Source organism: Nannospalax galili, unplaced genomic scaffold, assembly GCF_000622305.1.
Source record: "Nannospalax galili isolate Female #2095 unplaced genomic scaffold, S.galili_v1.0 scaffold666, whole genome shotgun sequence".
Taxonomy (NCBI): Eukaryota; Metazoa; Chordata; class Mammalia; order Rodentia; family Spalacidae; genus Nannospalax; species Nannospalax galili.
In genome coordinates, this window is record NW_008356473.1 from 3,958,471 (window position 1) to 3,968,787 (window position 10,317).

Below are 10,317 nucleotides of genomic sequence, written 5' to 3' on the forward strand. Positions count from 1 at the left end.
TTTACTTAAAGAAGACAGGGATTGGGACTGGAGAGTTGGCTCAGTGCTTAAGAGCAGTGGCTGCTCTTGAAGAAGACCTGAGTTTGAATCCCAGCACACACATGGTGGCTAACAACTGTCCATAACTCTAGTTCCAGGGGATCCAGTGTCCTCTTCTGTTCTCCATGGGCATTGCATGACACTTGCATACATGCAATTAGAACACTCATACACATAAAATAGAAATAAATAATTAAAAAAAAAAATAAGACAAGTCTTTCCTTTGGTCATCGTGATCCACCTGCCAGAAATCCAAGATTCCTTTGGAAAACTAGTTGGTTTTCATTCTTTTGGTGAATTCCTTTGTGCTTCGAGTCTTCCGTGTCTAAGTCCTGCAGCAAGGGCTCACTGGACCCTTCCTGTTTTGCATCTGGGACCAGGTCAGCTCTTGTTTGCAAGCCAGTACCGGAGAGGAAATATTGATAACAAATAGCAGAGAATTTGTAGGTGTAGAAGTACAATTCAGTTGAAAGCTACCCCCAAATTACATCACTGCGCACACACAAAATCATTTGTTAAGATTAGAGAACAATGCCCAAGTATATGTCTTACATTTGCATTTAAAAAAAATCAGATTAGGAGCCTGAAAAATGGCTCATTGGGTAATGGTGTTTGCTGTCAAGTCTGATGACCTGAGTTCTATCCCCAGACTCGCATGGTAGGAGACAACCGACTCCACACATTGTCCTTTGACCTGTATATGTACACTGTGGCACACACACACACACACACACACACACACACACACACACACATGCATGCACGCACGCACCAAATACAACGTAATATAAAAATCAGTTTTTGTGGGTGTCCCTTCTAGAGGCAAAAGAAAATACTGAAAGTGTATTCAAACCTTTACCTCATACAAGACAGACAACACTTAGAGAGCTGAAATAGCTGTTTTCCAGCATCTACCTTGCTTACTAACGCTTCCCAGACTTAGTACCTAGTGTCGGTCAAAGCTCAAATCAATGTTCTCTCTTGGCTGTGTCATCAGCATGAAGCTTCTCCCAAGTGTCTGCTACCCGAGGAGGCTACCTGGAGGCTGCCTGAGGTTTCTATGACTTCCGTGCCCTTTTCTTCTACACTCTAGATTTTGCTTTAAAAACCAGCAATAGGCTGTGCGTGGAGGTAAACCCCAAATACCAGCATGTTCAAGCAAGGCTAAGGCAGGAATCCCATGAGTTCTAGGCCAGACTGAGCTACATAGTAAATTTCATACCAGTCTGAACGACTCAGTCTTACAGTTTCATAGACAGGATCTCAAAGCCAAGGTCTGGGCCTGTAGCTCAGCGGTAGAGCACTTGTCTAACCTGTACAAGGTCCCAGTTTTGCTCACCAGCACTGTAAAACACAAAAACAAACAAACAAACACCATAGCAATAGGCTTAATCTCATATTGTGGTTTGAGTGTGTCTTCTAAAATTACTTGTGTGGGAAACTGGATCCTCAAATTCCTATGTTGATGGTATTGGAGATGGGGCCTTTGGGAGGTAAATAGGGTTACATGATGTCATGAGGCCCCCCACTTTTTTAGACAAGGTATCCCCTAGCTCTAGCTGGTCGTGGAACTTGCTATATAGATCAGACTGCCCTTGATCTCACAGAGATCTGCCTTCTTCTGCCTCCTGAGTGCTGGGACTAAAGGCATGCACCACCACGTCCAGCTCCTTCTCCTTCTTTAAAGGAAATCTCTACAAAAAAGTATAAGGTAGAACTGATATTATTGCTATTTTTTTAATATCTGAGGAAATTGAAAGATCAGGTAATTCATCATCCAATGACAAATAGCAATGTTTCTAATCATACTCAAACAAACTTTCAAAGACATTGTGTGTATGTGTGTGTGCGTGTGTGCATACAAGCATGCATGTGTGCATGTGTGTGTGTTGAGACAGGGTCTCCCTGTAGATAGGGAGGCCTGCAACTCTCTATACAGACCAGACAGCCCTCGATCTCACAAAGATCCATCTGTTTCTGCCTCCTGAGTGCTGGGGTTAAAAGCATGTATCACCACACCCAGCTATCCTATCATTTTATAAGAAAAATTTGAACTTATCGGGGGCTCTTCTACCAATAAAGAATTAGAGATGCAGGCAGTAAATTTATAGCAAAGTAAGACATTGATGAATGTTAATAAGTAAATAAAATGAGTGAAGGAAGGAAGGAAGGAGGGAAGGAAAGAAGGAGGGAAGGAGGGAGGGAAGGAAAGAAGGAGTGAAGGAAGGAGTGAAGGAAGGAAGGAGGGAGAGAGGGAAGGAAGGAGGGAAGGAAAGAAGGAGGGAAGGAAATAAGGAGGGAAGGAAAGAAGGAAGGAGGGAAGGAGGGAGGGAAGAAGGGAGGGAAGGAAGGAAGGAAAATGCCTCGGAGAACTCTATACTAGTGGTTTTCTAGTTCAGATTCTCAGCACTTGATCATCCTAGAAGATTTTATTTCATCTGGATGTTTCAAAGGCTCTCAGTCCCGTTTCCTTCCTCATGAGGGTTCTTGTCATTCAAAGAAGGTGGTCACGTTTGCTTGCTGCCCAGTGTTCTTTTTTAAAAATTCTATATTTATTATTTATTTATTTATTATTATTTATTTTATGTGTATGAGTGTATTGCTTGCATGCACATAAGTGCACCCATGTCATGCAATGCTCATGCAAGTCAGAAGAGGGTGTTAGATTTCCTGGAACTGGAGTTATGGATGGTTGTTAGCCACCATGTGGATGCTGGGAATGGAGCCAGGTCCCTCTGCAAGAGCAGCCAGTGCTTTTAACTGCCGAGCATCTCTCCAGCCCCTTGCGGCCTACTCTCTTGAGGACTTAATATACCTTGCAAGTTTTCAATCTTTGAGTCTCAGGGCTTAATCTTATTCCTAATCACCCAACACTCATTCGAGGATCCATTGTGCATGTTCCCAATCTCAGTGCTATGGCCAAATACCTGACAAGAAGCAACTTGAGGGAGGAAAGGCTTTTCATTTTGGCTTACATTCTGAAGGTACAGTCCAACTTGGCATGAGACACATACCTGCAGGAGTCCAAGGTAGCTGGTCACACTGCATCTGCAGTCAAGGAACAGAGAGCTAACAGGAGTGAGGCCAAGCTATATCCAACCCAAGCCCTGTCCCCAGTGACACACTTCATTAGCACAACTCCACCTCTTCAAGGTTTCACAACATTTCAAAACAGTACCTCTACTTGGAGACCAAATATTCAAACCCATGAGTTCATGGGGTTATTTCACATTCAAACCACAGCATACTGTTAGTCCCCTATTTTTCTTTATAAAGACAGGACAGGAAGCCCAAAAAATTCTATGAATTTGGGGAAAATTACCTTCCCGAGTCTTATTATATTATCTATAGAATAGGAGTGATAACACCTATCTAATAGGGTTATTGTGAGACATAAATTAACAGTCACAGAGCTAAAGACCTGACACAGTCTAGCACCAGCCAACAAAACACGGGCCCCCATTGTAAAGTTTCATGTCACTTAAAATGGATTAAACACTAAAACATGACATCTTGCTTACAGGAGCGAGATGAGCATGGAAGTGAGTATATTTACTACCAAGAGTCAAAAATAAACTGTGTCTAGGGCTTGGTAGAAGAGACTTCTAAGGTCTTGGTTTTGGTGAGAAGTTTTGTTATTATGGTTTTGTTGTTTTTCAATTTTGTAGTTCAATAACCAGATACTTTATTGTCTCCATTTTAAATCATCAATTACTTATTCTTGAGACCAATCTTAATAGTTATCAATATCATCAATATCATCATCCCTTTAAACTGTGTCATGTGGAGCTGGGGAGATGGTTAAGTAGATAAAGTACTTGCTGTGCAAATATGAAGACCAGAGTTCAGATCCCCAGCACTTATATAAATTCCTGTTTGTTATTCCAGTGCTTGGGAGAGAGGCAGTGACAGGGAGTCCCCAGAACAAGCTGGCTAGCTGAATCAGCTAGCTATGGGTTCATCAGGAGACCCTGCCTCAATAAATACAAGTGTGTTCACAAGTATATGAACACACACACACACGCACGTATGCATGCATACACACATAGTTTTAAGTATTACTATATTATTTATTGTATTTTATATTATTCTTTGAAACAGGATCTCATGTAGCCCAGGCTGGCCTCAAATTTTATATATAGCCAAGAATAAACTTGACGTTTTGATTCTTCTGCCTTTACTTCCTAAGTGCTGGGATTACAGGTGGGTACCACCACACCCCATTTAATGCAGTGCTAAGGATCAAGTCCAGGGTCTGGTGCATGGGAGGCAAGCACTCTACCAACCAACCTATATCCCCAGCCCCCACATTCCTTTTCAGTGTGCCAAAACTTATACTGAACAATGACTTCTTGGTTGCAGAAGAGGATTTATATGAGCGTTGATCTATAAGTGTCCACAAGTTAAACAAACACACACAAATGCCCCACGTTATCCTTTTCCAAGTAGAATGTAAGGGACTAGGATGCCTTGTAGTGGAAAAGCTACATGGTGTGCCTACCTGCTACTCTCCTGTTTTTTCCTTTCCTCTGCCTCTTGGCTCCCTTAGCTCCAGCTGCATCTTCATGATGGCAGAGCATGCTTGTGCTTGTATTTTCTGGAATGTTCTTTTCAGGTTTCTGCTAAGATACCATTATACCTCTGAGACCTGCCTTGGCTATCCTGTATAACACAGCAGTCCCTGAATCTCCCATTCTTGTGTGCCATATGATATATTTATTTCCTTACATGTGTCCATGAGAGGAGGACTTTGCTTGGCTTACTGCTGGGTCCCCTGTGCTCAGAGCAGTGTATGAAACACTGTAGAAACTTAAGATGTAAATATTAAAACAGTGACTGAATACCATCATCTTCATTAATATCAGGATAGTGAAAATGTTTCATAGTGAAGTTGGGTTGTGTTTATACCTCTTACCCTGAACTTGGTCATGTCTGCCTCACCTAACCAACCCTGGTTAGTCCTTGCTCTGATCTTATTTTTCCATTGACTTTTGTGTTACAGTTTTTCATGTGCGAATCAGTAGATCCACGTAACTCATAGGGATAAACGATGTACCTTCTTGGCTTGGAACTTTGTTACCTGATCTGTCTGCTTAAGTGACTTGCTAGGGGTCAGTTTTGCAGCTCAGTGAACTGGTAGGAGACTTGGAACCCCTTGCTGTAAATAGAAGGAAAGGCTGTGGTGAAAGGTGATGGTCAGAGCTCTAAACAGCAATCGTTCTTTTTTACTTAATTTATGACATTAGCTTATTTTCTCATTATTGTGACACAATACCTATTAGAAAAAAACCCAAGGGAGAAAAGATTTATTTCTGCTTCTGGTTTCCAGGGGGTCAGTCCATCGTGGTGGAGAGGGTGTGGCAGAGTAGAGCAGTTCTCATTGTGGAGGGCCAGGAAGCAAAGGGGAGTGGTGGTACTTAGTTACCTTTCTTGTTTCCCTTTTATTTAGTCTGCTGAATTATTCAGAGCAGCCTCTCATGGTGCCACCTACAGTCAAGTCAGGTCTTTCCCTTTCAGTTAATCTTTGGTAATACCCTCACCGACACACCTTGCCGTGTGCCTCGATCCAGCATCTGTGACCTGGAGCAGACACTAACGGGAGTGAGCCCAGTGCAGCAGCCAGTTGTCTGAGATATGCTATGGCACAGAGTAAGTAAGGTGTATCCAGAGGGTGTCGGGAGAAGAGGAGTGTTTCTAACCTTATCTGGTCACATGACACCTTATTATAGAAGTCATTCATGCTGTGAAAAGAACAGGCAGGTGGGTCTGGTGGCATACACCTTTAATTTTAATTTCAACACTCAGGAGGCAGAGGCAGGCAGATCTCTATGAGATTGAGGCCATCCTGGTCTACATAGTGAGTTGCAGGCCAGCTAGGGCTACCTGGCAAGCCTGTCTCAAAAAACAAACAAACCAAACTCAACCAACCAACCAACCAACCAACCAAACAAACAAACAAACAATAACAAAAACCAAACTGAAGGTCAAATAGAATAGAGTATTTGTGAAATGTTTTGGAGGTTCAACACTGGCGTGGCTTCCACGCCAGTTATAGAACATTCTATAGGGGTTATAGAACATTGCTTCTATTGCCTGGAAGTAACTAAAGTGTATGTTTTTGTTATGGCCACCCGAAACCTTAAAAATCCATGTCACAGCTGGGCATGGTGGTGCACATGTATAATCACAGCACTTAGGAAGTGAAGGCAGGAGAATCCAGAGGTGAAGGTCATGCTCCACTATATAGTGAGTTCAAAGTTAGCCTGAGCTACATGAAACTCTTTCAAAACTAAACAAATAAGCATTAACAAATATTAAAAATTAAAATGACTTACATTCAGGAATTACACTACCTCACTGGATCTGGTAGTGGGATTTGGAAGTGGGATCTGGACGTGGTCTTCACCTGGCTGGTACCAGAATTCATGCTCTGTCTAGAAAAAGTCATATAAATGTCTACAGAGGCTCAGAGATGACATACAAACCCTGATCTTTGTGCAAAAACTGGAAAATAATCTAAGCCCAGAGCACAGTTTAACATGAAGATCTCAGAAGATGAGAAACACCGACTTCTTAATCCTGTGCTTTTCATATGCCTCCTTCATTTATGTTTATTGGTTTGGTGCTGGCTGTGTAGCTCAGTGGGTACAGGGTCAACCTAGCAAACCAACCCCCTGGGTTTGATCGCTAGAATCCCCTAAATGGGGGTGGTGGGTGCACACTCAAGACCATTAATTTTTACCATGAAAGTAAGACCAATGTTACATTCTCAGCTTCTAAGCTGCAGAAATTATGTGATTAAAAACTGCTCATCCTTTATTTATGGAGGACATATATTCATATACGCTTATAAAACCTTCACTTTTGGATAATAGATTTTGTTGTTTAGTTTAGGTTCCACTTAACCTTATTTCAGAAGCTGTTTGGACTAGAAGACTGAAGGAAATGTCTAGGAGTGTCTCTAAACATGTTAGGACCTACATATAGTACTAACCATCCTGTTTTCAAGGACTGTGAGAGAGAGCTCTCCAGGAATTCTTCTATGTTTGTGCTAGAAATTGGCTGTTGGTGGCTTGGCTTGAAGATAAACTCAGTATTTTGAAAGTTTTCCTCCAGTATCTCTCTATGCTTCTGGCTTTCTCCTCTAGCTTCCGCATCTAGCCCAGGTTTGAACTAGGTGAGAATATTCCTTTGAGAGTGGTGCCTAGATTCTTTATCTCTGTCGATGACAAATGAGAGATGAACACGTGGTGTTCCCAGGTTCTTACCTGTTAGTAGGTTAGCAAACAGAACCAAACATGGTGCCACTGTCCAGTGTGGGTCCTGGAGTTTAGAGGCTCAGTTCCTACCCATTCACAGAGTCAGCCCTGAATAGGCTGGGGCCCTTTGTTAGGAGCTCCTCCATCCAAGGAGGGAAAGGCTAGTATGCAATCTACTGGTTTCAATGTCATTGTGTTCAGGGCCCATGGAGCTTGGGTACCTGCAAACCCATGTATTAGCTTAGAACACTATCTGCCTTGGCTTCCTGAATATGCCCTACTTCTAAGTTTTGGTAGTCTTGTCCCAGTCTTAGTCTGCTTGTGCTGTTATAACAAAATACCTGAGACAAGGAACTTGTAAAGAACAGAAATTGACTTCTCAAGGTTTTAGAGGCTAGAAGCCCAAGATCAAGGTGCCAGCAGATTCAGTTTAATGAGGGTCACTTTTAGCTAGATGGTGCTTTGAATGCTACATCTTCTGGAGGAGTCAAATGCTATGACCTTATTTGGTGCAAGGAGAATGGTCTGAATGCTATGTGAAATCTTTTTACAAAGGCCTTAATCTTATTCATAAGGAAGGAGTCCCCAAGAAATAATCACCTTCTAATGGCCCCACCTTGTAATACCTTTGTACTAGAGGTTAAGTTTCAACATGAATTTCGGAGGCGACACAACATTCAAGTCACAGCAGCACTGGGTCCACCCTATTGTGCAAAAGACTTACTTGCCTGAACTATCACGGTCTAGTAGAAATATGTGACTCATACAAGGGAGACTTGAGATATCTGTTCATTTAATTTTTCTAGCAGTTTTATTTAGAAAGATAAACAAAAAAGGGTTAGAAAGATAGCTCAGTCAGTAAAGTTATTTGCTGTCCAAGCCTGAGGACCTCAGCTCAGTCTCCAGAACCCATATAAAAAAGTCGGGCATGGTGGTGCCTGCTTATAATCTCAGTGCTGGGGAGACAGAGACAGACACCTGGGGCTACTGGCCAGCCAGGCTAGCCTATTCAGCATGTTCAAAGCCAATGAGAGGTTCTGTCTCTAAAAACAAGGTGGAAGGACACCTTAAGGCTGATATTCAATTCCCACATGCACATGCAAATGCATGCACTTGTACACTCAAACACATATCACACACACACACACACACACACACACACACGCGCGTGTGCAAGTAAAAAGAAACAGATGAAATTCATTTTAATGATGTATTTTAGTTAACCCAATGTAATTCAAGTATAGTTATCCATCAGGACCTACAGGGGATTGGTTTGAGAGTGTCCATCCCCCAGTGGATAACCAAATCCATAGATACTTGATTCCTTCTTATAAGATGACTTGGTATTTGCATATGATGCATGCACACACTCCTGCATAGTTTAAATCACCTCTAGATTATTTATAATACCTAATACAATGTAAATGCCATGTGAATTGTTATATGTTATGTGGAATTGTTCTGAGAATAATGACAAGAAAAATGTCTTGTGTGCTCAGTACAGATTTTTTTCACTTTTTAATGTTTTGATGTGTGGTTGATGGAATCTATGGATGCCAGACCTGTGGGTATGTGGCCAACTATATTATCATTTTACCATGTAGGTAATATAAAAGGTGGTTAGAACAACTTACTCTTTTTTTCCTAGTAACTCTTTGAAGCCAAAGGAGGATTTTACACTCAGTGTACATCTTCATGTGGTTGAACTCAGTAGCCACATGTAGCTAGTGGCTACTGTGCTGGACAGGGTGGGCCCTGACCCAGCACTAGTTAATATGGGCATTATTGTACTTGGAAAGAAAGCCCAGGGCCCAAGAGATGCCATTCTCTGTGAGGACATCTCTGATTGGAGATCACTTTCCACCAGCCCAGTCTCTGCCCTACTTAGAGGCTGAGCTCAACGCACAAAGAACACTAATTATAGTTTAACCACGAGCCAGGCCATGTGCTGAGAACTTCACAAGCAGTATCTCATTCTGTCCCTAGAACAGTCTGGGAGTTCTATTATTCCCTCTTATGCATAGGAAGTTTTGTAAGCTGTCCAAAGTCAGAGATTTGCTAAGTGGAAGAACTAGGATTTGACTCAAGTTCCGTCTGCCTTGTAGCCCCAGTTCTCACCCACTGTACCATGCCTCCATCCTCTGGTCTTCTTGCTCCCATGGACATCAGGACTGGATTTCTGTCCATCCAATGTCATCTCCTTCCCCCAGCCACGCCTGTTCCCACTTATTCACCATTCTCAGCTGATTCAGCATGTGACTCTCAGGACACAGAGTAGCTGAGTCACCCAGGTTACGATGGGGACAAGTGTCTGGCGTGAGGTCCTAGGAAAGGCAGATCTATGTGAAGCTCTTGCCTTTTCTGTTTGGAAAAGCTGGTGCTGAGTTTCTGTCAGACTTGCAGCGAATGAGCACTGGAATATGGAATTAGAAAGCACACCCAAAGCTGGTTGTTTGGCTAATGGAGACACATTACACATCTCAGGAGCTTGTCCCAGGTCTCTGGGGACAGGGAGCCTTTCGTGTTAAACAGCTGGTTTAGCACATTGTCTGCCCTGTGAACGGGTGCAGTGGAAAGCTCTTAGGAAAAATCCTTAGGGACTGGAAGAATGCTTGCTATGAGATGGATTTTTCCTGGTGCAAACACTCCCAGCTGATCTGGTTTCCTCCTGGGATGAAAGAAGGGTCAGAGGGAGGTGCATTGAAGATGAGGGAGCTAGGAGTGAGATCAAGAACTTTCGGAAACCCTGTGGCATTCAATATGCCAGAACATTCTGCTATGTTCTAGCAGCATTACCCTGATGACACAGGAATAAATATAATCTCTGTCCTCAGCTAGCTCACCGCAGACCTGAGGAGACAGAAATCGAGGACAGTAATGAGACTCTAAGGCCTGGAACTTTGTGTACTGCAGCATGATGGGATGAGACTGACTAGGTGTTGCATCTTCTTGGTTGAGTCACTTAACCCCAAGTCTCAATCTTTCTATCTCTAGAGTTGGTATACTACTTTACGGGAAT

At 42.6% G+C, this 10,317-nt stretch overlaps 1 pseudogene; it reads right to left on the bottom strand.

Annotated features, from left to right (window-relative positions):
* Positions 1-4,346: 4,346 nt before the first annotated feature.
* LOC115067878 lies at positions 4,347-4,465 on the bottom strand (annotated as a pseudogene).
* Positions 4,466-10,317: the final 5,852 nt, after the last annotated feature.